Here is a 25601-nt window from a genome sequence, read left to right as displayed (position 1 = left end):
AGTAGATCCATGCGTTTTAATAAACTTTGAATGTATCGTGTGTTCAGTGCCTTCATTCCACTGTAAAAACTCATCTTCATTTGAGAACTGCAAATCTTCGGAATTAACTTGAATTTCATGAGCAGTTTGTAAATGACCTATCCAACTCCGTTTTGAACTACTTTCAAATGAGCACGATGTACACTTCCTGCAAAACCATGAATATTTCGTTGGTGGCGATACAAATTACTTTTAAGAGAAAAAATTTTGTCTCACACGTAGCACTGATAAGAAGCTACAGGCGCTTCAGTGGCAACAGCAAGCTTCTGTTGATGGTTTTTTGCAAACATGCTGACTGAGATTCTTTCTGTAATTATACTCGTTCCCTCACATTTCGCATTTAAAAGCACTCGTTTTCGCAGCACAAACGCAACACTGTAGGTTCAATCAGTAGAAAAAAAAAGACGCAAAAAACTAAAGTACCACGCACTCACAAAGGAACCACTGCCAACGAAGAAAGCACGAAAATACCACGCGCCCTCCGCACTCACAGTTCTTTTGAGCAGTTCAGTTACCAGACAGCGCCCTACAACAGGCTATACTGCGCATGCGCATCTACGATGACTTTGGCGGCCCATATTTGGTGCTTGCTCTGCTCATACTTTTCGTCCCTTTTCTGTTGGAATTTCGGGCGTGGTTGGACATCACGTGACCATGTGTAGCCCTGCGCCATGTTGAGAGGTCATACAGAGTTTTGCTTATAGTAATTGTTGTATCATATCCCACCCAGATAAAGGATGCAAATAAGGAAGCAGTTCTTGGCAAAATATGATTTCAAAATTAGACTCCACAGCTCGAAGTACCATTACATTTTGCTATGGGGTGACTTTGACAGATTTTTATTTTTTTCTAATTCGTACTCAGGAATATTGTTATGTAACATTTCCAACAGGTTTACATCTACGCAGCACTGCAAAAAGCTAGTACTATGGAATACATATTTCTTGCAACAACAAAAAAAGTATGAAACAGTTTCTTGTGTATCTTACACCGGAATAAAGGACAATAAATTTCATGACTATTTCAAAATGTGTAAAAAATTAACAAGGTTGTCTGTGAGGCAAAGAAACTGTACAACTGACAGTTTATATTCTACTCTAGGAATAAAGCCATTTGGGGAGTTAAAACGATAAAACATGGTATGCTGCCAGTCTACAATTTAGCATAGAATGGCATTCTATAGATTTAAGACGTAAACACAAATTAAGAAATAACTTCAGGCCTAGAGGAATTACTAGACAAGTGGCTTGTGGTCGAAAAACACTTTCACAGAAAGCAGATTCGTAAAATTCTGCTACAGCTGTCATATTTGAAACAAAATATTTAGTTCAAAACTACTGACCAAATTAGCCTACTCAGTCAGCTTCAAGTAAATGTTTACGTATGTTCACACGTATATATCATTAAGAGATCTTTCAGTGTCATAAAAGGAACAGGACACCAGAGACTACTCCAGCAGCATCGGAATTTCATAAACCATACTAAACTGCTTCATTCCGCTGTAATTGCACATTTCTATGTCCAGATGCACTATGAAGCACATGATATTCAGCTTTTCATGTGGTTTTCGTGATACTAATTTTCTTGGTCCAGTACTGTATTCTCATGTTTGGTTCTTTATTATGGTATAATGTCATTCGTCCCCGAAAACTAACTGCCTCAGTGGGAAAAAAATAATAGAAGCAGATTTCTCTGCAAAATAGACAGAATTAGCTTCATTAAGACATTAATGGTTGATTGCTAATAATGGGGAAATAATAAAAAATCAGGAAATTGAAACTACTAACTTATTTTGGTCTTTGATGGTTATGAGAATGTATATTAATTCATTTGATGGCTCCAGAAATCTGTTTTGATTTCATTTGGGTTAGGAGCTGTAAATGAAGAGACCAGCAATATTACGAAAACACGAAACATATACACGGGTCATGTGAGGAAGGCCCCCCCCCCCCCCCCACTATAACTCAGTTTGAAACTTCCTGGCACATTAATGCTATAGTTTTAATCTGCCAGGAAGTTTCATATCAGCGCACACTCCGCTGTAGAGTGAAAATCTCATTCTGGAAATATCCCCCCCAGGCTGTGGCTAAGCCATTTCTCCGCAATATCCTTGCTTTCAGGAATGCTAGTTGTGCAAGGTTCACAGGAGAGCTTCTGTAAAGTTTGAAAGGTAGGAGACGAGGTACTGGCAGAAGTAAAGCTGTGAGGATGGGGCATGAGTTGTGCTTGGGTAGCCCAGTGGTAAAGCACTTGCCTGCGAAAGGCAAAGGTCCTGAGTTCAAGTCTCGGTCCTGCACATAGTTTTAATCTGCCAGGAAGTTTCATATCAGCACACACTCCACTGCAGAGTGAAAATCTCATTCTGTATAATTCAGCTTGTTCTGCGCATGCGTCAAACTGGCAGCTTGGGTGCGCCAGAAAAATTTTTCCGGGTAGCATCTGGCTACTTGCCGCTAATGCTCACACGGGAAACAGCCACACTTCAAGTAGCCAGAAGCGGGAGCAAGGCACTGCTCATATGCGAATTGAGCTCTGCGCATGCGCACGAGCCCACTGGCAACTGCTCATACGAACCTACAATGATTTAAAATCAAGTGACGCACAAAACGAAAATACCATGTGCACTCCGCACTAAATGTGGAATGCAGTAAGTGTGGAATGATCATATAAAATTAATTGTTGGTAAGGCTGGTGCCAGGATCAGATTTACTGGGAGAGTCCTTAGAAACTGTAGTCCATCAACAAAGGAGGTGGCTTACAAAACCCTCGTTCAACCTATACTTCAGTATTGCTCATCAGTGTAGGATCCATACCAGGTCGGGTTGACGGAGGAGATAGAGAAGATCCAAAGAAGAGCAGCGCGTTTCATCACAGGGTTATTTGGTAAGCGTTATGGAGATGTTTAGCAAACTCAAGTGGCAGACTCTGCAAGAGAGGCGCTCTGCATCACAGTGTAGCTTGCTGTCCAGGTTTCGAGAGGGTGCGTTTCTGGATGATGTATCGAATATATTGCTTCCCCCTACTTATACCTCCCGAGGAGATCACAAATGTAAAATTAGAGAGATTCGATCGCGCGCGGAGGCTTTCCAGCAGTTGTTCTTCCCGCGAACCATACGCGACTAGAACAGGAAAGGGAGGTAATGACAGTAGCACGTAAAGTGCCCTCTGCTACACACTGTTGGGTGGCTTGCAGAGTATAAATGTAGATGTAGATGTAGATGTAACGGAAACAACTACTGTAAATAAAGGGAACTTTAACATCACACGGGCTCCAAACCGCAAATGCAGGTAATGTTTCCGGTCTTCCGCTGCGAGCGCACTATAGGGGGTGGGGTGAAGACCCGTTCGTGAGCGAGCTATGGGGGTGAGATGAGGACCTGTTGTGAGTGAGCTATAGGGGATAGGTGAGGGCGAGGTGAGTGGCGCAGGGTGGTAGAGTATGGGGGATCCTCGCTGGGATCTTCGCAGGTTTTAACGTTTGCTCAGGTGGGCATCCAGGGTGTTTTTCCTACACGTAAAATGAGAAAAGCCAGGATTCAGGAGAAAAATGGGTTTTATCCCAAACAACTTCCGCTAAGGGGTACAATATTCACGAAAACTGGCGACAGCTGCGGAGTGAACCGCACCTGGTACGGAGCAACCATTTCGCCCTCAATAGGAAGAATTGGTGGACACGTCCAGAGGGTAAAGCCGTCGGCACACGGACAGTGCATCCGAACGTTGAGCATTGAGCGTGCCGAGTTTCTGACGTCATAGCGTGGAATAGCACGCTCGGGAGTCTTTCCGAACGTGCAGAGCAATATCTGGCATGTTAGATATTCTGAGCGCGCGTCTGAGCATTGACCAATGAGATGGCACAACGCCACCTACCTCACAAGCACGCCGTCTCCCTTCAGTACAGAGTTATGGGGCGCCAAATTGGCATTAATTTCAAGCCTATATGTATATATGCCGTTTCTGAGTACCAGCAAATTGAGAATCACTGGAAAACCCGTTGTTAACTGTGTTATTCGTTCCAATAAAATAATGAGAAACATCATATTCGTGGCAAAAAAATTTTTGCAACTAGCGTATTATGAGAGTAGGCTATTTGAAGGCAGCGACACACTGAAGATCCACCCAAAACGTATTGTTCTTGGTACAATTTGTTATAATTAAATTTCAATTAGTAACAAATCTAGGACTAAGGTGTTCAGCACAGGGTAACATAATACGATTTACTGTGCGGGACGTGATGTTGGTTTAGTGCAATGAGTAGCGTCTCTGTCCTGTAAATTGTTGATTATTGGGGCGGTGTTTCACGTCGTGACACTGCCAGAATTTTTTTCCTAACATTCGCGCTTTTATTAGGTTCCGATACTTTATTATTAGTTTAATATAAATATATAATATAATATTTGATGTTATGTAAATATAAGTTCACCTTTCTTTGAGAGGTGAGTTTTCTACAGGACAGCTTGCACTACTTGTATAAAGATATTTTGCTTCTTTTTCTTTTACGCCTTGTAATTTACAAGTTTCAAAGATTCTGCTACTGGGTAGGAACAGTGATCAAGTAAGACTGACCTTGGGGTTTTACTAAAATGTGGGAATGATGAAATAATGTTTATCTCATGTGGAGAAGTATTCCAAATTTGTAATGCACTGTTGGTAATGGAACTTTTATAAGCCTGTGCCCTTATTGATTGGACATGATACTTTCCTTTTCGTGGACGATGGAGGAAATGTGCGTTCTAATAGAGCTAACGTGAGAATTTTACGCGCATCCATTGAGTAAACAGTGTGATTTACGAACTAGAAACATCCCTCAACTGCCACTGGAGTGCGTTGCGATCGCATATTCCACGTTGGGGGCCCACGTACCGTATGCACAAGTCGCATCGTTCCTGAGCGCTCAGCAGCACGTTGAACTTGGCACGCTCAACGTTAACGTTCGACAGCACGGTCCGTGTGCCGACGGCTTAAGCCGTCGGCACACGGACTATGCATCCGAATTTTGAGCATTCAGCGTGCTAAGGTTTCTGACGTCATAGCGTAGAACAGCACGTTCGGGAGTCTTTCCGAACATGCAGAGCAATATCTATCATGTCAGATATTCTCAGCGTGCGTCTGAGCGTTGACCAATCAGATGGCACAACGCCACCCACGTCACAAGCAAGCCATCTCCCTTCAGCACAGAGCTGTGAGGCGCCATATTGGCATTCCGTTCACTCTTACACGTATATATGCCGTTTCTGAGCCCCAGAAAATTGAGAATCACTTGAAAACCCCTTGATTAACTGTGATTCGTGCAATAAAATAATTAGAACCGTCTTATTCGTGGCAAAAGCATTACTTTGACTTTTTGTCGCACTGTTTGTAATGGAACTTTTATAAGCCTGTGTCCTTATTGACTGGACATGGTACTTTCCTTTTTGTCTTAAAAACGTGTACATCGATACTGAAGTTTTTGTGTATATTACATATAGAACAACGTTACTAGGATATGGACAATGGAGGAAACGTGCGTTTTAATAGAGGTAATGTGAGAATTTTACGCGCACCCGTTGAGTAAACAGTGTGATATACTAATAGAAACATCCCACAACTACCGCTGGAGTGCGTCGGGATCGCATTACCACGTGGGGGCCCACGTACCGTGTGCACAAGTCGCATCGTTCCTGAGCGTTCAGCAGCACGTTGTACTCAGCACCCTCAACGATGACGTTCGACAGCTTTAAAGCCGTTGGCACACGGACCGTGCATCCGAACGTTGAGCGTTGAGCATGCTGAATTTCTGACGTCATAACATGGAATAGCACGTTCGGGAGTCTTTCCGAACGTGCAGAGCAATATCTGGCATGTCAGATACTCTGAGCGTGCGTCTGAGCGTTGACCAATGAGATGGCACAACGCCACCTACGTCACACGCACGCCGTCTCTCTTCGGTACACAATTGTGAGGTGCCATATTGGCATTCATTACAAGCTTATATGTATATATGCTGTTTCTGAGTACTAGCAAATTGAGAATCACTGGAAAACCGTTGTTGACTGTGTGATTCGTTCCAATAAAATAATGAGAAACATCATATTCATGGCAAAAGAATTATTGTAACTTGCGTATTATGACAGTAGGCTATTTGAAGGCAGCGACACACTGAAGATCCACCCAAAACGCATTATTCTTACTACAATTTACTGTAATTAAATTTTAATTTGTAACATATCTACGATAAGGATTTCTGCAATGGGTAACATACAATGATTGCTGGCTATGTGTGTCTTGTTGGTTTAGCGTAACGAGTAGCGTCATTGTCTAGTATGTTTTGTTGGTTGGGGCAGTGGTTTGCCTCTTGACACTACTAAGTTTTATTTCCTAACATTCGCGTTTTTATTAGGTTCTGATACTTTATTATTAGTTTACTATAAGTATATACTATAATATTTGATGTAATGTAAATATAAGTTCACCTTTTTTTGATGGGTGACTTTGTTCGATTGGCTTAATCAACAAGACAGCTTGCGCTACTTGTATAAAGATATTTTGCTCCTTTTTCTTTTACGCTTCGTAATTCACATGTTGCAAAGATTCTGGGTAGGAAGAGTGATTAAGTAGGTCTGACCTTGGGGTTGTACTAAAATGTGGGAATGATGAAATAATGTTTATCTTATGCAGAGAAGGATTCCAAATTTGTACCGTACTGTTTGTAATGGAACTTTCATAAGCCTGTGCCCTTATTGATTGGACATGGTACTTTCCTTTTCGTGGACGATGGAGAAAACGCGCGTTTTAATAGAGCTAACGTGGGAATTTTGCACGTACCCATTGAGTAAACAGTGTGATTTACGAACTAGAAACACCCCTCAACTGCCGCTGGAGCGCGTTGCGTTCGCATATTCCACGTTGGGGGCCCACGTACCGTATGCACAAGTCGCATCGTTCCTGAGCGTTCAGCAGCGCGTTGAACTTGGCACGCTCAACGTTAACATTCGACAGCACGGTCCGTGTGCCGACGGCTTAAGGAAGCTAGTAGGCCAGAGAGCGACCCGCTCTTCGGCCGCTACCTCGCCGATCCTCTTGCTTACTTCACATGACGGCACCCGGTCCTCGCATTAGCGGGTTGGTGGCAGAAAGTTGGGGTCTCTCGCTCAGCAATACCGTCGTGGTGTCCCTAGATCAGCATAATAGCGTGTGAGTCGGCCACAAGTACTGCGGGGTAGTTAACGTAACTGTTCACGCCACTGCCTGAGGCTAAGTTAAAATGATGGTAGCAGAATACAACATAATCTTTTACCATTATTACCCATTACCATGTACAATATAGAAATGTAAGTTAATGCAAAGGAGTAGGAAAAACAGTCCTGAAATGTTCAAACACAGCATTAGCAGTGTCCTCGTTGACACAGTCATGTTCCTATATGAGCGTAACTTTGATAAGCGGTATGAGATGGAAGCAGCACGAAAGGATTGTAGTAGGGAAGGCCAGTGGACGAATACGGTTTATTGGGAGAATTGTAGAAAAAGCGTGGTTAATGTGTAAAGGAGACAGCCTATAGATCATTTTAGTGCGATCCATTCTTGAGCAAGTCAGAGGTAGGCTGTTAGATTTGTTACCGGTAGGTTCGGTCAACATGCGTGCGAGTGTTCACAGAGGTCTTTTGGGAAGTCAAACGGGTATCCCTGGAGGAAAGGTGATGTCCTTTCCGAGAAACGCTATTGAGAAAATTCAGAAAACCAGCATTTGCAGTCGTCTGCAGAGGTTTTCTAATTCCACCGACGTACATTTCGCGTAAAGACCACGAAGATAAGAGAAATTAGAGCTGAAATCATATAGTCATTTTTCCCTCGTTCTGTTTGCGAGTGGAACAGGAAAGGCAATGACTAGTAGTCGTACAAAGTACTCTTTGCCACGCGCCATATGATGACTTGCGGAGTACGTATGTAGACTTAAATGTAGATGATGATGAAGTGGATGCGCAAATATTTGTTTTTAACGTAGTGTGGTCACATATGAGATGAAATTTATGACGAGGCAGAGGTGGAAAGAGAGACGCAGAGACAGGAAGTATTTTGCAGACACACGCATGAGATGACATTTAATGACAATGCAGTGTATTATTTAGAGAGGTTGAACATTATACACTCCTGGAAATTGAGATAAGAACACCGTGAATTCATTGTCCCAGGAAGGGGAAACTTTATTGACACATTCCTGGGGTCAGATACATCACATGATCACACTGACAGAACCACAGGCACATAGACACAGGCAACAGAGCATGCACAATGTCGGCACTAGTACAGTGTATATCCACCTTTCGCAGCAATGCAGGCTGCTATTCGCCCATGGAGACGATCGTAGAGATGCTGGATGTAGTCCTGTGGAACGGCTTGCCATGCCATTTCCACCTGGCGCCTCAGTTGAACCAGCGTTCGTGCTGGACGTGCAGACCGCGTGAGACGACGCTTCATCCAGTCCCAAACATGCTCAATGGGGGACAGATCCGGAGATCTTGCTGGCCAGGGTAGTTGACTTACACCTTCTAGAGCACATTGGGTGGCACGGGATACATGCGGACGTGCATTGTCCAGTTGGAACAGCAAGTTCCCTTGCCGGTCTAGGAATGGTAGAACGATGGGTTCGATGACGGTTTGGATGTACCGTGCACTATTCAGTGTCCCCTCGACGATCACCAGTGGTGTACGGCCAGTGTAGGAGATCGCTCCCCACACCATGATGCCGGGTGTTGGCCCTGTGTGCCTCGGTCGTATGCCGTCCTGATTGTGGCGCTCACCTGCACGGCGCCAAACACGCATACGACCATCATTGGCACCAAGGCAGAAGCGACTCTCATCGCTGAAGACGACACGTCTCCATTCGTCCCTCCATTCACGCCTGTCGCGACACCACTGGAGGCGGGCTGCACGATGTTGGGGCGTGAGCGGAAGACGGCCTAACGGTGTGCGGGACCGTAGCCCAGCTTCATGGAGACGGTTGCGAATGGTCCTCGCCGATACCCCAGGAGCAACAGTGTCCCTAATTTGCTGGGAAGTGGCGGTGTGGTCCCCTACGGCACTGCGTAGGATCCTACGGTCTTGGCGTGCATCCGTGCGTCGCTGCGGTCCGGTCCCAGGTCGACGGGCACGTGCACCTTCCGCCGACCACTGGCGACAACATCGATGTACTGTGGAGACCTCACGCCCCACGTGTTGGGCAATTCGGCGGTACGTCCACCCGGCCTCCCGCATGCCCACTATACGCCCTCGCTCAAAGTCCGTCAACTGCACATACGGTTCACGTCCACGCTGTCGCGGCATGCTACCAGTGTTAAAGACTGCGATGGAGCTCCGTATGCCACTGCAAACTGGCTGACACTGACGGCGGCGTGGCACAAATGCTACGCAGCTAGCGCCATTCGACGGCCAACACCGCGGTTCCTGGTGTGTCCGCTGTGCCGTGCGTGTGATCATTGCTTGTACAGCCCTCTCGCAGTGTCCGGAGCAAGTATGGTGGGTCTGACACACTAGTGTCAAAGTGTTCTTTTTTCCATTTCCAGGAGTGTATATATATAGTACATAGTTTACAGAATGATGATTAGAAAATTTATAAACAAAGAATTAAGGAATTAATAAGACACGAAAAAGAGAGAGTATACAAACAAATAACACACTACATAGAAAAGTTCTTAGCCGCTGTGAGGATCTTCTGTACAGAATAAAACGACCTTGCCTCATGGAAATCTTCAAGTTCTATATGAATACTTGAGATTTAATCACACAGTTTTTAGCCCTGCTGGAAGCCTGGTGAAAATGAGAACTGCTGCATAGTGCACACCTTTCCGTACAATGATTATGGGAGTGTTATGGAAGGGCATATCGTTAATTAGCTGATTAAGGAAGTGTTACGCAAGGGCACATCGTTTTTTCATTTAGTATTAACGGAATGGAGGTTGCAGTTTCTTATGAAAGAGTCAATACTGTCAACAATTCCCAGCATGGAATGTATGTACAGGAACGGCTGAGCTACAATCTGAGTAATCTGATCTACGGCCTATGCAGAGTTTGCCCACCAAAACTGAAGTTAATTAGCCCACCATTTTCAGGTCTGAGAATGTTCTTGTTCAGTGCACAGACTTCACCGAAAATATGATACTATATGAGATAATAGAGTGAAAGTAATAAAAAGGGAGCAAGCATTCGTGTTTAAGTGTGAGATACAGTTGAGATTGTCTTTGAAGTGAATATCGCTGCATTCAGTTTCTGCACAAGACCTTAAACGTGGTACTTCCAAGGTAGCTTCATCTACCCTAAGTGCTAGGAATTTAAAATGGTCGAATTCATAGACTGTTTGACCACCTTCAGGCAACAAAAATTCGCTTTTACACGAGTGACGTGTCTGAAACTGCATACATTGTGTTTCATTACAACTGAACCTCAATCCGTTCCGAGAAAGCCATATGCTTTAATGTTACTGACAACCCTATTAGCTACATCACTGATATTAGGTTCCACGTCTTTCACAATAATACGGTAGCTACCGTCGTGTTTAGATAAACGTATCTTGGAGGAACGTGAATACACAATTTTTGCCCTATCAACTGAAGTCTAGACACCGATATACACCACTGCGAAACAATTGCTATTAAAGAAAAAAAAACTAGAAGTTTATAAGTTATTTGCAGACTTGTTAGCTGCAATGTTCCTCGACATCATCGGGCGCGATAAATTGTTCCTGTAGTACTATGCAAAACAATATCATACAGAGGGAGGCAAGTAACAGACACCGGTTCTCAAAAAGTTGTATTTAAATGAAAGGGCGCTTATTCAGGAAGCTAAAGAAGCAAGCCAGCACCTCTGAAGGGTGAAGTTGGCCCATATTACAGTTGTGGCTAGGCTCCTACACGAGGTGATTAAACAAGAAAATCAGAACAAATGAAGTCATCAACACCAAATAGTGATACCCAACTGCTACAGTTTGTTATTCCTTCCACGGTGAGGGTGCTCCTCTTGGAGAAATAATGACCAGCAGGCTCTCACAGCTGTACCCCTAAATCAAAGTCTCATTCTCAGATGCTCCCAGATACTCGTCGATATTCTCTGTGCATGACAGCATTGGGGTGTGTATTTGATATCGAACACCAGCATCTTCAACAACTGTTAACTTCGCGCTAAGATAATTTGGTACCTTCGCTTCGCTGGGTCACTTTGCGGCGGGGCGGGGTTTTGTTCTCTGTGCAGGCTGCACATTAAAATTCACCTACCTCAGACAAGCGTCTGCTCGATGTCCCTTCACTCGGCAACGTAGATACTTACAAGATGACTTAAAAGCAGCGTAGATAAGAAGCACCACCTAATATCAACAATTACTGAGGCTGCACAACTCTAATAATGAAAGAAAGATCTGTAGAAAAGCTGTCATTCAGTTTTATCAGGCAGTAAGAAAATGGATTAGCTCCTGGAAAATAATGTCCGAAATTTCCACACAAAAATGTTTATTTTGTCCTTGATGGCCAAAAAAAGGGTACTATTCAGTCCACATTTAAACTATTGGCTATTTTCTCCCAGTTCACAGCTCATGCATGCTCAGTGGTTGAATACTGAAACATGCCACGCGGATACTATGAAGGCCAAATTTTCACACGCGAATATCTTTCCAACAAAACAATTCGAAAATTTCCAAACTTCACAAAACTGTCCGTAAATGCAACTGCTATTATGGCCATGCAATCTGGACGCGAGAAGCCAAATATTCCTTCATTTTACGCATTATTTTGACTCGCACTAGTAACATGACCTTCGGCGTTCAAAGCTAGCGTGCGACGACCTTCTGGCAACCTCACTCCCAATATAACTATCAGGTAATTCTGACTGGTTGACCATACTCGCTGCCAGTCAGAATGCTCGCTCATGATCATACTTGCCCCAAAACTCGCCTACACCAATCCGTATACACAGACACATTTACGTCATGCTGACATACAGATATTAAAGTAATGTTTAATTAACGAAAACAAAAAAGGTGATTCTGGAAATATTCTGTAGATGCTGTTTTTACTCCAGCTGACTTTCTGTCTGTTCTGTTACAATAGCAATCGCATCTAGACATACGTCATTAACAAAGTGGGTAAATTCCCTAGGATCAATTTCCCACAACAGGCTTATGTATCTCATACAGGTTACTTAAGACGGTATATCATGCAACATTTAAATCTGACAAATGCCTCATGTACACACTCTCATTTACTTACATTTATTCCCACAAAAATATTAGACACAAATAATAATTTTGTCTGATTCTTATATAACGAAAACGAAAAATAATTAAAGTGATAATATGAAAATCACAATTAATTAATTCTGCACACTGAGAGTTCTGTTTATGTTTTCCAATTATACCAAAAGATAAACTATTATATTTCCCAACTGAATTTGGTTTCCTAAGTATCGGTTTTCGACTTTTCTAGCAATGTGTTTTATCTCCGAAACTATGATAGTTACAATGTTGAAATTTTTATACAATCTTCTCCCGAATAACAAAAGGTAGTGTACCGACTTTAAAAATGATTGAATAATATTTAATATCATTTATTTAGGTTCATAAATGGCATGAATATACGCGTCCAGTAAGAGACATTGAATAGCTTTCCCACGGCAGGCAGTGTGTCTCCCGGTTAGCCCGCTAGATGTCAGCCCCCGAAGTTACATGCAGCAAGCTGTCCTAAAACTAGTCTTTTCTGTACTCTTCGCCACATATTATCGAAAATTACTACCTCACTTAACTTTGCAATAGATTTCCGGGCTCCATAATGTCCATATTTCCTATGTACATAATCAATAAGAAAGTCCACGTGTTGTTCTGGAAACGAATACACCAATTTTCACCAGTGTTCTTCTTTCGCCTAAAAAGTATGTCCTTGTGTATCTGGTAATACTCTGTTAACTTAGGAAAGTCAGGACGACCTAACCTGCTTTTTACCAAATTAAGATTGCCGTCTTGGTTTTTTCCCGCCTGAGTTTTTTACAAATTGGTCCTTCTTCCTGTAACTGAATTATTATTATGAATGACCGCCAGCAAAACTTCATCACAATCCCGTGTTGCTACTAAATCTCCATCCTGCTCGTTCTCCTCTACATATCGAGGTAATGCATCCGCCACAATGTTTTCAGAGCCTCTTATGTGTTCTATGCGAAGATCAAACTGCTGGGGATATACATGGCCCACCTCCGAAGTCTGCTGTGTTTAAATTGACACGTCTGTAGGTAAGTTAATGCACTAAGGTCACTGAAAACTAAAACTTTATGGCCCAACAAGTATTATTCAAATTTCTGTAAACCAAAAATGATTGCTAATGCTTCTAACTCTGAAATGAATTATTTTCAGCTTGTTGCAATGATCGACTAGCAAAAGCTATTGTTTTATGTACCTGATTTTCTCCTACTGTTTCAATTTGAAATAATTCTACCCCCAGACCATAACCACAGGCATCGGATCCAAGACAAAAGTGCTTGGAAAAATCTGACTATTCACCAGTGCCTCTTTGAGTTCTTCAAATGCCCTTTGACACTCATCAGTCCACTTATAGGGTACATTTTTCTTTAAGAGCTCCCTCAGACAAGGTGCATTAAATAACTGACCAGGTACAAATTTTCGATAAAATCCAAAAAGACCAAATATCATATCTGCATGGCTGTAACGGCTCGTGCAGCCACGTCTCGATCCCTGAGTCAACAGATGGGGACTTTTGCAAGACAACAACCATCTGCACGAACAGTTCGACGACATTTCCAGCAGCATGGACTATCAGCTCGGAGACCATGGCTGCGGTTACCCTTGACGCTGCACCACAGACAGGAGCGCCTGCGATGGTGTACTCAAAGACGAACCTGGGTGCACGAATGCCAAAACGTCATTTTTTCGGATGAATCCAGGTTCTGTTTACAGCATCACGATGGTCACATCCGTGTTTGGCGTCTTCGTGGTGAACGCACATTGGAAGCGTGTATTCGTCATTGCCATACTGCAGTATCACCCGGCATGATGGTATGACGGCACTTTGAACAGCAGACGTTACATTTCAGATGTGTTACGACCTGTGTCTCTAGCCTTCAATCGATCCCTGCGAAACTGTACATTTCAGCAGGATAATGCACGACCGCATGTTGCAAGTCCTGTACGGGCTTTTCCGGATACAGAAAATGTTCGACTGCTGCCCTGACCAGCACATTCTCCAGATCTCTCACCAACTGAAAACATCTGGTCAATGGTGGCCGAGAAACTGGCTCCTCACAATACGCCAATTGCTACTCTTGATGAACTGTGGTATCGTGTTGAAGCTGCATGAGCAGCTGTACCTGTACACGCCATCCAAGCTCTGTTTGACTCAATGCCCAGGCGTATCAAGGCCGTTATTACGGCCAGAAGTGGTTGTTCTGGGTACTGATTTCTCGGGATCTATGCATCCAAATTGCGTGAAAATGTAATCACATGTCAGTTCTAGTATAATATATTTGTCCAATGAATACCCGCTTATCATCTGCGCTTCTTCTTGGTGTAGCAATTTTAATGGCCAGTAGTGTACATTGTTGTCCGACCTGATTAAAGTCACTTTTAACGTTGTTACTGAACAAAGTCAGGTCATTTTTCCAAGAATCTCTCAAATTCGAGATGTTATCCTCCATTTTAGCTTCCATTTCTACTGACAAGTTAGTAAACTCCTGATCAAATTCAGTGTGTAACTCATTTATTTCCAAACCTATTTTATTCATTTTGGTATCCATATCCGTACCTAATTTATCCATTTTGGTATCAATGTCATTACCCATTTTATTAATTTTTGTGTCAATATCAGAACTTACTGAAGATTGAATATCTGAACCCATCTCCTTCATATGTTTGAGAATATTCGCAAACATACCTGAAACACTATCTTTTGAATCACAAGCCCCTGACATTGGTTCCTGTTTCATTTCTTTAACAGTGACAGGCTTCCAGCGCGCTTAGTTAGACAATGTTGACTCAGGTAAACCAGTCCTCTGTTCGTGATACATCAAAACTGCAATTACCTATCATTGAACCATCTTCATAATTTACATTACCTAAAGCTACCTTCAGTTTCTCATCTACTATTTCCTGATTCTTTTCGGCCATTCTGTAAAGTTTCTTGGCACACGCACACAAAACTTTAATTAGAACACTACTTACCTTTGGCCTCGTCCGGTTGACTGCGCGGCGAGATGAAACAGCGGGACCATCCTCCGAGCTCCACTGCAGCTGCAACGCCGTCTCTCGAAGTTCCGTGGTCACCAATGTAGTCTGCCACCTCGTTCCACTGGCTGCCAATTCTTCATGAAACTTCATTTGCACACGTGTCTATCGTCCTAATATAGTTCCTTTTACACTCGCGTGTAAAAACTTCACGAGTTCAATGGACACTGCTGCTTTTATAAAGTTCCTACACATCCGAACTTCACTATTGTTTTTCCCGGCCGATAAAAAACCAATTGCGGCGGGGCGGGGTTTTGTTCTCTGTGCAGGCTGCACATTAAAATTCACCTACCTCAGAACGGCCTCTGCTCGATGTCCCTTCACTCGGCAACGTGGATACTTAAAAGATGATGTAAAAGCAGCGTTGATAAATAAAAAAAAACACCATCTAATATCTACAATTACTGAGGCTGCGCAACTCTAGTAATGAAAGAAAGATCTGTAGAAAAACTGTCATTCAATTTTATCGGGCAGTAAGAAAATGGATTAGCTCCTGGAAAATAATGTCCGAAATTTCCACACAAAAATGTTTATTTTGTCATTGATAGCCAAAAAAGGTACTATTCAGTCAACATTTAAACTATTGACTATTTTCTTCCAGATCACAACTCATACATACATTTCACATGCACAACAGCCAGAGACCTGTCCAAACCCAACCTGAATTAAACAACGTTTTCTCAGTCATTAATTTTACCACTAATTTGAGTTATTGCATTCGGTCCTTCTTGTGGATTTCTTAAAAAGAAATTGCTCGCCAAAAATGCTCAGTGGTTGAATACTGAAACATGCCACGCGGATACTATGAAGGCCAAATTTTCACACGCGAATATCTTTCCAACAAAACAATTCTAAAACCTCCAAACTTCACAAAACTGTCTGTAAATGCAACTGCTACTACGACCACACAAACTGGACGCGAGAAGCCAAATATTTCTTCATTTTACACATTATTTTGACTCGCACTAGTAACATGACCTTCTGCGTTCAAAGCTAGCGAGGCACTCCCTTTTTGCAGTCTCTAAGCTATACTCCTCCCGAATAGGCCATGAAGGCCCAACGGTACCGACCGGCCGCCGTGTCATCCTCAGCCCATAGGCGTCACTGGATGCGGGTACGGAGGGGCATGTGGTCAGCACACCGCTCTTCCGGCCGTATGTCAGTTTCCCAGTATAACTATCAGGTAAGGAGCGGGAACCGTCTCAATTCTGATTGGCTAACAATACTCCCTGCCAGTCAGTATACTCGCTCATGATCATACTGGCCTACACCAATCCTTATACACAGACGCGTTTACGCCATTCTGACATTAAAATATGAAAGTAATGTTTAATAAACGAAAACGAAATGGCGATGATTCTGGAAATATTCTTTAGATGCTGTTTTTACTCCAGCTGACTTTCTGGCTGCTCTGTTACAAGAGCAATCACACCTAGACATACGTCATCAGCAAAGTGGGTAAATTCCTTAGGATCATTTTCCCACGACAGGTTACTTAAGATGGTATATAATACATTTAAATCTGACGAATGTCCCACGTACACACTCTCATTTACTCACATTTATTCCCACAAAAATATTAGACACAAATAATAGTTTTGTCTGATTTTTACATTATGAAAAAGGAAAAATAATGAAAATTATAATATGAAAATCTCAGTTAATTAATTCTGCACACTGAGAGTTCTGTTTATGTTTTCCAATTGTACCAAAAGATAAACTATTATATTTCCTAACTGAATTTAGTTTCCTAAGTGTCGGTTTTTGACTTTTTTAGCAATTTTTGTACCTCCGAAACTATGATAGTTACAATGTTGAAACTTTTATAGAATCTTCTCCTGAATAACAAAAGGTAGTGTACCGATTTTAAAAATGATTGAATAATATTTAATATCATTTATTTAGGTTAATAGGTGGCATGAATATACGCGTCCAGTAAGAGACATTGAATAGCTTTCCCACGGCAGGCAGTGACAGACACTTGTGTGTCTCCCGGTTAGGCCGCTAGGCCGCTAGATGTCAGCCCCCGAAGTTACGAAAGTTCGCTCGGAACAACTTGCGACGGTACAACTTGCCGTGTGACTATCCTCTGCTGGCGACCTCTTATCCGGTGGGTCATATGTTCGAACTTGTGTTACAGGCTACCCAGTCTCTCTGTCGCTGTGGGCCTTCATCTTTGCTGATCTCTGTCCAGTGCAGGCATATGTACCGGTATTCGTCTTCGGACATGTTGGGTACCACAGGTTATATACTATACTTCCTGATATTTTACTTTGCAAATAAACAGCAGGCAGGCTGACAGGAACTGCGCCTGCCACGCATTGATGACGGCAAGCAGTTGTGTCAGCCTTTGGCAGACTGCTGATGCCAGCGCCCACTGCTGCAAATATATGCCATACCCCATCCCAGCAGTTGCTGACATTAGCATACGACATATCTTTGAAAGCTTTTAACTTCCCTCGTTACTGTCTTTTCTTATTTATTTTTGCAGCTATTAGAGTATCTGACTCATGTATTGGAGGTTTACATGGAGATCATGCTTTGTTACGAAAATAACCTGACCATGTGACAAATAGGAATACGTGTCTCTTATACTTTCTTCAACTAAAGAATGAAAAGTCACTCTGAATTAACAGTATTACAAATTACATTGTTTGTTGTTCCTTTTACACGCAACACACTTTCCTAACAACTTCTATGCTCATCCGGTCTCCTTTGGCACTTATGTTTGTTTACCAACCACACTGAAGTAACCATTTTATGTAGCTTGTCCACATTCATTAAACAGGAAATCAATGATGACAGAAGCCTTTTCAAACATGACACTGCCATTCATCTCTTAATTCAACTGGTTATTTTTAAAACACCACAAGTCACGTAATGTAAACTTGTGAGAATACAGAAAAATATAATTGCTTAATAAACTAGAAACTGTTAATAAACAGTTTTGCCTCTGAGGATTAATACTTGAGGATCGACATCATGTAAATATGATATGAAATTTAATTACTTATTATACTTCCCAATATATAACTTAAAGCTCTATACCTTACACAATTTTAAAACTAAACGAACAACATTTTATTATCTACATCTAGTCACACTCCGCAAGCCACCTGACGGTGTGTGGAAGAGGGTACCTTGAGTACTTCTATCGGTTCTCCCTTCTATTCCAGTCCCGTATTGTTCGTGGAAAGAAGGATTGTGGGTATGCCTCTTGTGTGGGCTCTAATCTCTCTGATTTCATCCTCATGGTCTCTTCGCGAGATATACATAGGAGGGAGCAATATACTGCTTGACTCCTCGCTGAAGGTATGTTCTCGAAACTTCAACAGAAGCCCGTACCGAGCTACTGAGCGTCTCTCCTGCAGAGTCTTCCACTAGATTTTATCTATCATCTCCGTAACGCTTTCGCGATCACTAAATGATCCTGTAACGAAGCGCGCTGCTCTCCGTTGGATCTTCTCTATCTCATCTATCAACCCTATCTGGTACGGATCCCACACTGGTGAGCAGTATTCAAGCAGTGGGCGAACAAGTGTACTGTAACCTACTTCCTTTGTTTTCGGATTGCATTTCCTTAGGATTCTTCCAATGAATCTCAGTCTGGCATCTGCTTTATAGACGATCAACTTTATATGATCATTCCATTTTAAATCACTCCTAATGGGTACTCCCAGATAATTTATGGAATTAACTGCTTCCAGTTGCTGACCTGCTATATTGTAGCTAAATGAGAAGGGATCTTTCTTTCTATGTATTCGCAGCACATTACACTTGTCTACATTGAGATTCAATTGCCATTCCCTGCACCATGCGTCAATTCGCTGCAGATCCTCCTGCATTTCAGTACAATTTTCCATTGTAACAACCTCTCGATATACCACAGCATCATCCGCAAAAAGCCTCAGTGAACTTCCGATGTGATCCACAAGGTCATTTATGTATATTGTGAATAGCAACGGTCCTACGACACTTCCCTGCGGCACACCTGAAATCACTCTTACTTCAGAAGACATCTCTCCATTGAGAATGACATGCTGCGTTCTGTTATCTAGGAACTCTTCAATCCAATTATTGTTCTAAAGAAGAAACAATTCATACTCACATGAGCTAATGATCTGCGTATCTAATTTATTTGAATACAGAAAAGTAAGAAATATTTACAGTGCCAATAAACTGCGCCCTATTTTCACAAGATAAATATTTTAATACATAGTGATACTTCCGACTTGCTTCTTGAATTAAAATGAAAATAAAAATAAAAATCCCAATTCATTCCTTGTTAGTGGTACTAATGTTATAAACAGGGTGATTATAATTAAGGTTCCAGTTTCAAAACTCTGTAAAAGAAGATCAGCTGGGGGACTCGTTGTGGAAACAAAATAAAAAAGAACAACGAAAATTTTACCAAAATGTGGTGCTGTATGTGGTAGAATATGCAAAACAAAGGATGTTAGGTACATGTCTATTCCTCAGTTCTCGTGGGAGATGCTCGGCATGGCTGTCTCAATGAAGGCTCACACACTGCTGCAATAGGTCTATTACTACAATGGTGACCCCACGCCAGTGGCTCTGCAGAAGTTCCAAATATGGTACAAGGTATGAATAAAGGCGTTTTTCAGATGTCGGCCAAGGCTCTGGAGAAAGTTGTTAAGAAATTCGAAAAGATAGCTTCTTTGAAGTGAAGTGTAGCAGAGAGACGAAAACAGTTGAACCGATTGCATAGAAGATGTGGCCACAACTTTGGAGGAGCGGTCTAATGGAGGTTTGTAAATTCGCAGTTCACGGAGAATCGCCTGTACTATGGACGAGCCTGTGAGCACTCTGCATAAAATTCTACCAAACATTCTGCAATTCTGTCCATACGAAATTTCCCATGTCCTGGAATTACTTCACGCTGACCTGCCAACAGGACAACCATTTGTAAGACAAACATTTGCTCTAGAATTTCTTGCTCCAATGGAAGTGGACAATGAACAGCCATGTAACATTTTGTGGGAAGACGAAGCCCATTTCATCTCCAAGGAAAGCCAATATACAGAACTGTAGCAGAGCCCATTTACATTAAGACGTTTTCAACGCTATATAATGGGAAAATTTTCTTTAATATTTTTCTTTCCATACATTTCCCCCTTATTCGATAATATTCCAGTGGCGTTTGGCATCATTCTGAGGAGCTGTTCTTGTTTTACAGCATTTTGAAACTGGAACTGTCATTATAATCACCCTGTTTAGAACGTGAGCTGTATAGTATTCCAACAACTTTTAACTTACGGTACTCCTCATTAGGCTAGTATCCCTTTAGATTTCTAGGATGCTTTATGTCAGTTGGAAGATTACGGGAGTATGCTGTTTTTTGTGGCATCGCAGTGTTGCTGGGATCACAGTTTAGATGTCTGAATATGTGATGCACAAGGCCATTAATACTTTGTCTAGCCCTGACTAAATCAAAATTATCCTTCAAGTAAGCTAAATGGATACGCTGTCTTAAAAAATGTTCAAATGTGTGTGAAATCTTATGGGACTTAACTGCTAAGGACATCAGTCCCTAAGCTTACACACTACTTAACCTAAATTATCCTAAGGACAAACACACACACACACACATGCCCGATGGAGGACTAGAACCTCCGCCGGGACCAGCCGTACAGTCCATGACTGCAGCGCCTATAACCGCCCGGCAAATCCCGCGCGCCTTACGCTGTCTTACTTTCTCACCTTAGGACACAGACAATATCATGGCCATCTACAACACTGAGTATGAATCTACTGCTCCTGGATGCATTAGTAGCCAGTAACATATACTCCATCAATGTGAATACCCATCACATTTCCTATCACCTAGTATTAAGAACAAATACGTACAGCATACGTTATACTGGATTGCAACAGATTATCTTTCAAGTAAGTGACTTGAAATGAAATTGCGTGCTTACGGAATATCGTCGCATTATGTGACTGGATTTTTGATTTCCTGGCAGAGGGGGTCACAGTTCGTACACTACTGGCCATTAAAATTGCTACACCACGTAGGTGACGTGCTACAGGCGCGGAATTTAACCGACAGGAAGAAGAGGGAAGGCCAGGTTATGAAACTTAATAAGGGAAGCAATTAAATGCAATTCCAAAGTGACAGCCACTGAAATGGGATGGTATGAATCTCCAGTAGCAGAAACACCAGCACAAACAGCAGCAGCACGCAAATGGACCATCCAAAAAACAGTAGCAACAGAGGAACCTACTACTGAACCAACATTAGCAGCAGCAGAACTAACATCAGAAGCAATAGTTCCAACATCAATAATCAAGCAACCAGAATCACTGGCCTTCACTGCAACAGCACACAGCAGCAGCAGAGGTAATAGGAGCAGTCATCCATCACACCAGAAGAAGGCAGCCTCCCTTGAGAAGCCAGGAGTTTTGCTGGGACAAAACAGTGAACAACAGCACATAACAGGAAAACAGGTAAATGTTTGCAAGCAGAGGAATCTACAACAAGGTATGAAATCTTGTAACAGTGTAAGAAAAAATGCATCAACAGAGTGTAAAGTCGCAGGTCAGTTGGATTGTTCGAATCAGCTAAGAACTATGAGTCTGAACATTCACTGTCTTAAAAACAAGTACCTTGAACTTGAGGTAGCAGCAAATAGTGACCATATTGATTGTTTATGTGTTATGGAACATTGGTGCAGGAACAGTGAACTAAACAGCATAAACTTAAGCCAATATAAACTTGCCAGTCAGTACTGTAGGCAAAATGCCAAAGGTGGTGGTGTATGCATTTATCTAAATCCCAAGCTTAAATTTAAGTTAAGATACGAGGCTAAACTATTAATCATAGAAAAGGATTTTGAAACAGTAGCCATTCAGTTATATAGTTTAAGAAAGGAAATAATTGTTGCAGCAATTTACAGATCACCATCTGGAGATACTGAAGTTTTTCTTAGGAATTTGGAAGAAATGCTCAACATTTTCTCAAATGAGAACTCTACCATAATTCTTTGTGGTGACTTTAATATTAATCTATTGGTCCAGAGTTCAGTAAAAAACAAGTTTTTAGACATAATAAAAAGCTTCAACATGTTCCCCCTCATATCAGCTCCCACTAGAACAACAGACTCCAGTGAAAGCCTAATAGATAACATCTTCTCAAATGTGGTCACACATGAAGTTGCAGTTACAAATGTGAATACGGGATTATCAGATCATAATGCACTAACCTTTAATCACACTGCAACTCCCAAGGAGGAGGAAAATAAAAAGGAGTACAAACAATTTTTCTCTACTGAAAATTGTAATCAGTTCAAAAATAATTTAAAAAATGTAGTTTGGTCAGAGGTCTTGGCACAAACAAACACAAATGGTGCTTACAATATATTTGCTTCGACTTTTATGACATACTTTGAAATGTGTTTCCCAAACAAGCTTTTGAGTTATAGATCATCTGGATCCAAAGCGACCTGGATTACACCCGGACTTAAAAAGTCAAGTGAAACCATGAAATTACTAAGTTTAAAGTTAAAAACATGTCATGATCAGCAGTTTGTTGAGTATGTGAGGACATACAAAAAGACTTACCGCAAAGTAATAGCAAAAGCAAAATTATTAAGTAATGATAGAGTAATAAGGCAGGCTAGTAACAAGTCCAGAATGATGTGGAAAATGATAAAAAAAGAAACTGGGGGTCAAACTAAAGAACAGGCAATCAATCTTAAAAATAAGGAAATATCCCCATAGAAAAAGATGCCATGGCAAACTATGTAAACAATTATTTTGTAAATATTCCCCTTACTTGATGTAGTAAATTTAAGCAACAACGAACAGTGATGACTCCAATGGTAAATACCAGCATGATGGCAATCCCAACAGATGGGCATGAATTTTTCAAAGTCATTAAATGCTTGAAATCCAAAATGTCCTCTGGGTTGGATGATGTACCTGTATCAATAATTAAGAAAATTGCTCCATGTGTTGTCAAACCTATAGTGCACATAGCAAACTTGTCCCTTAGTGAAGGAATATTTCCGGATAAACTTAAAATCTCTAAAGTAATACCTCTATAAAAAAAATGGTGACAGACATAAAATAGAAAATTACATACCTATATCTCTCCTCCCAGCCTTCTCCAAAATACTTGAGGAATTAATGAAAATCAGGGTTACAAAATATCTAGAAAAACGTAAACTAATAAATAACAGACAACATGGGTTTCGAACAGGGCACAGTGCAGAAACAGCCATATTGGACTACACAACAGAAGTAGTAAGAAATTTGGAGTCAAATAAACAGGTTGTTGGAATTAATCTGGATTTATCCGAAGCCTTCGATACTGTGAACCATGTAATATTACTAGGGAAACTTGAAGCAATAGGCATCAGGGGTACTGTTAAAAAATGGTTTGAATGTTATCTACAAAACAGGTGACAAGTTGTTGAGCTGAGGTCATCCAACAATCTTCACAATTTTAAACTCATATCTGAATCAAAACAAATTGACATAGATGTTCCACAGGGCAGCATTCTGGGCCCATTGTTTTTTGTAATTTATATCAATGGTATACAGGCTCCAGACACCTCAGCCAAAATTCTACTATTTGCAGATGACACGAGTATCATAATTAGTCATATAAAAGAATCATTGTGTACTACAGCAGAAAAAATGCTCTCATACATACAGTCATGGTTTTATTCAAATAAGCTGACATGAAATACAAAGAAAACAAACTTTATATAGTATGGAAGCAAGTGTCAAGGGGAAAATATGTGCCTTATGCTGGATAGCAAACAAATAGAAAAAGTGTGCACCACAAAGTTTCTGGGAATGCGAATTGACCAAGATTTAAACTGGAATGAACACAGTGTATATCTTACTCAGAAACTTAGCTCAGCATGTTTTGCCTTAAGAATAATATCCAATGCATGTAGCAAAGAGTGTATTAGAGCGGTGTACTTTAGTTATTTGCAATCAGTTGCAAGCTATGGCATAAGTTTTTGGGGAAAAACCAGGTCAAGACTAAATGATATTTTTATTATGCAAAAAAGAGCTATTTGTATCATGACACACAGCCCACCACAAACTCACTGTAGACCCTTATTCAGACAACTAAAGATACTGACAATACCATCGATATATATTTTTAAATGCCTGGAAATGATCAGTAAAAATAACTGCAATCTCCAAACCAACTCAAGCTACCATGATCACGATACAAGGCATTGTAAGGACTTCCACATTCCCTATGTAGCAAAAACTAGAAGTCAGAAACATGTTAGCCACTTAGGAATAAAGCTTTTAAATGCACTTCCATCTCAAATTAAAGAATTGAAAGGCAAAAATAATTTCAAGCGTGAAGTAAAAAAATACTTGATGGAAAAATGCTACTACAGTGTAAATGAATACCTGTCTCAGACTGTGGATTGAAACCTGTACTCATTATTTAAAAATTCAAACTAATTTAATTATGTTTTCAACTTCTTAATTATGGTACTTGTGAAAAATCTGTTAAATATCCGTAATACGTTTTGTGTATAAGGCGTAGTTCATTATATATAATTGTTTATCATAAGCACGTACATTTGTTTTTGTGTAATAAGTTCTTGTACACTACTTATGTACTATGTGTACGTAATTTGTTTTGTTGTTTGTATATGTTTGTCCAGTCATTATGTGTATGTATTGTTATGTGTTACGTGTAATCAAATGACAAATCCTATATCATATGTGTGATCTATTGGATGCTAAATAAATAAATAAATAAATAATAAATAAATACGGAAATGATTAGCTTTTCAGAGCATTCACACAAGGTTGGCGCCGATGGTGACACCTACAATGTGCTGACATGAGGAAAGTTTCCAACCGATTTCTCATACACAAACAGTAGCTGACCAGCGTTGCCTGGTGAAACATTGTTGTGATGCCTCGTGTAAGGAGGAGAAATGCCTACCATCACGTTTCCCACTTTGATAAAGGTCGGATTGTAGCCTATCGCGATTGCCGTTTATCGTATCGCAACATTGCTGCTCGCGTTGGTTGAATCCAACAACTGTTAGCAGAATATGGAATCGGTGGGTTCAGGAGGGTAATACGGAACGCCGTGCTGCATCCCAACAGCCTCGTATCACTAGCAGTCAAGATGACAGGCATCTTATCCGCATGACTGTAACGGATTGTGCAGCCACATCATGATCCCTGAGTCAACAGATGGGGACGTTTGCAAGACAACAACCATCTGCACGAACAGTTCGACGACGTTTGCAGCAGCATGGACTATCAGCTCAGAGACCATTGCTGCGGTTACCCTTGACGCTGC

The sequence above is a fragment of the Schistocerca americana genome, chromosome X, assembly GCF_021461395.2.
Source record: "Schistocerca americana isolate TAMUIC-IGC-003095 chromosome X, iqSchAmer2.1, whole genome shotgun sequence".
NCBI lineage: Eukaryota > Metazoa > Arthropoda > Insecta > Orthoptera > Acrididae > Schistocerca > Schistocerca americana.
Note: the sequence above shows the minus strand (reverse complement) of the source record.